Source organism: Nematolebias whitei, chromosome 7 (assembly GCF_014905685.2).
Source record: "Nematolebias whitei isolate Nwh7 chromosome 7, NemWhi1, whole genome shotgun sequence".
NCBI classification, from domain to species: Eukaryota; Metazoa; Chordata; class Actinopteri; order Cyprinodontiformes; family Rivulidae; genus Nematolebias; species Nematolebias whitei.
The window spans coordinates 51,872,473-51,874,927 of NC_056504.1; positions in this window are offsets into that span (position 1 = coordinate 51,872,473).

The following is a 2,455-nucleotide window of genomic DNA, read 5'->3' on the forward strand; positions in this document are numbered from 1 at the left end:
TGATCTGTTTCATGTTGCTGCTGATCTGTTTCATGTTGCTGCTGATCTGTTTTATGTTGCTGTGTTCATTCGTGCTCATCTGCTCACACAGACTCATGTTCGTGCTGCTGTTCAGCGTATTGTTTTTGTACTATTAGTGCTTAGTGTATTTTTAGTTAATGTTTTTCTTAGTTCAAATCTTATATCTTATAAATGTTTTTATTTTACATTTTATACTTTTGTTGGATGTAACTGGGACCCAGTGTACACAGTCTCGTTCCACCACATGTACCACGTGTGGTGCGAATGACAAATAAACTCTGACTGTGACATATTTGATTAAAGTGTTTCAAAACCGATATGATCCACATGTTTGCTGCATCGTGTCCTGCTGGTGATGAGAGCACCGAGGCCGTGCAGGGAGATTAGTGTTACAACAAGATAATGCAAATCATGTTTGTAGGCAGCTGCAGAGATATCTGCGTGCATCGTGCACAGATAATAACTCTCAACACACTCGCTGCTTCACAGTCACTGAGTACGCTGTGTGGTCAGCCAAATAATGCCTGGAAGATGAAATGGATCGAGTCAAGCGGTCGGCAGAAATCCGGGGCGGTGATAAACCTCCCATCTACCATTTATTCTTCATTTCTGCTCCGATGGGATTTGATGTGTGTAATAAACAAGATGCTGCAAATAGCACAAGTAGTGACATCGTCGTAATGTGGTGAACAAATAAAACTGTTATTCTCAAATATCTTAAAGAGACGGATACACTTTCTAATTTAAACAGTAAAAGTTTCCTGAACTGTTCATTGTTCTCTTTAATCAGTTCTGACGCACAGCTGTGGTTTGACAAAGCATGCAGGGAAACGTAAAACCTCTTTCATGTGTATATCTACATTAACTAAAAATATGGAACCAGCGTTGAGAGTCTCAGATAATCTATCTGTTATCAGCTTAGTTAATCTCTCAGGGGATTGTAGAGAATGTAGCCCCCACCATGCTCTCTGGTGCATGAAATAGAAGAAGACTCACCTTATTAATATCTCCCTTCTGGATATGATTAACTAATACTACTAATGTAGTGAAGAACCAGAGCCTAACTGGGGCTGATGTCAGTCGTCTTGATTTAAGGGTTAAAGTGAAAATGAAGGATCTGACCAAAACTATTATTTGTTCTTTGCTGTACACTCTCCATCCACTTCAGATGCTTGCATAAAAATAAAAAGCTCAAAAGCTTTCGTCTAGTGCAGCACGATACAGATCGTAGCTGTCTTGTTGCACTATTTCTATTTTTTTTAAAGATAAAAGTCTCCCCCTCTTAGAGCCTAAGAGTTGCAAACAGAAGCAAGAATGTATTTATGACATATTATTCTTTATTGGGTGAGGCTGTCACTGACAGCATAAAAGAAGAAAAAGCATTTTGGTTACATAATCTATCCAGTAGAACTATGTGGGTGTAAATTAGTGCACATGACGGGTCATTCATCGAGCTGGATTAAAATGCTTAATACCTTCTTTCATTTTACTTTTAATCTATTAAATGTAATTGGATCAATTTATCAGTTTGATTAAAGTCAAGGTCTGTGAGGGAGTTGTTAGCTCCTTGTCATGTCTGTGCAGTTTACCCAGAACACCTGTCTGTGCAAAAACCTGCAGAGAGGGACAAGATGGATCAACCTGTTCTCCTTCAGTCTCAGCTCAGGTAAGAACGCTGCCTTAAAGGTAGCATTAGTTCCCAAACATCACCCACAGACTGTAGCCCAGTAAAACCTGTTAAAGACTATACAGTGTAAGGGTTTTAGGAGAAAACTTGAAGGACTGAAGGTGAGGTTCTTCCTCAAGTGGAGGAGTTCAAGTAGCTCAGGGTTTTGTTCAAAGTGAGGGAAGAATGGAGCGTGAGTTGAGATGGATTGGTGCAACATCTGCAGTATTGTGGACTCTGTACTGGTCCGTTGTGGTGAAGAGGGAGCTGAGCTGTAAGAAGAAGCTCTCGGTTTACCAGTTGGTCTACGTTCCTCCCCTCACCTCTGGTCATGAACTCTGGGTAGAGACTGAAAGAATGAGATCGTGGATCCAGGAGGTTGAAATGAGTTTCCTCTGCAGGGTAGATGGACTCTCCCTTAGAGACAAGTTCAGTTATCAGGAGAGACTCAGAGTAGAACTGGTGCTCCTCCACATCAAGAGGAGCCAGTTGAGGTGGTTTGGGCATGTCTGACTGGGAGGAGACCCAGAGGAAGACCCAGGACACACTGGAGATACTACGTCTCTCTGTTGGTCTGGGAACACCTTGGAGTCCTCTAGAAGAGCTGGAAGAAGCTGTGGAGAGAGATGTCTGGACCTCCCTGCTCAAGATGCTGCCCCCGAGACTTGACTTCAGAACAAGAGGAAGATGATGGATGGATGGATGGATGGATGGATGGATGGATGGATGGATGGATAGATGGATGGATGGATGGATGGATGGATGGAT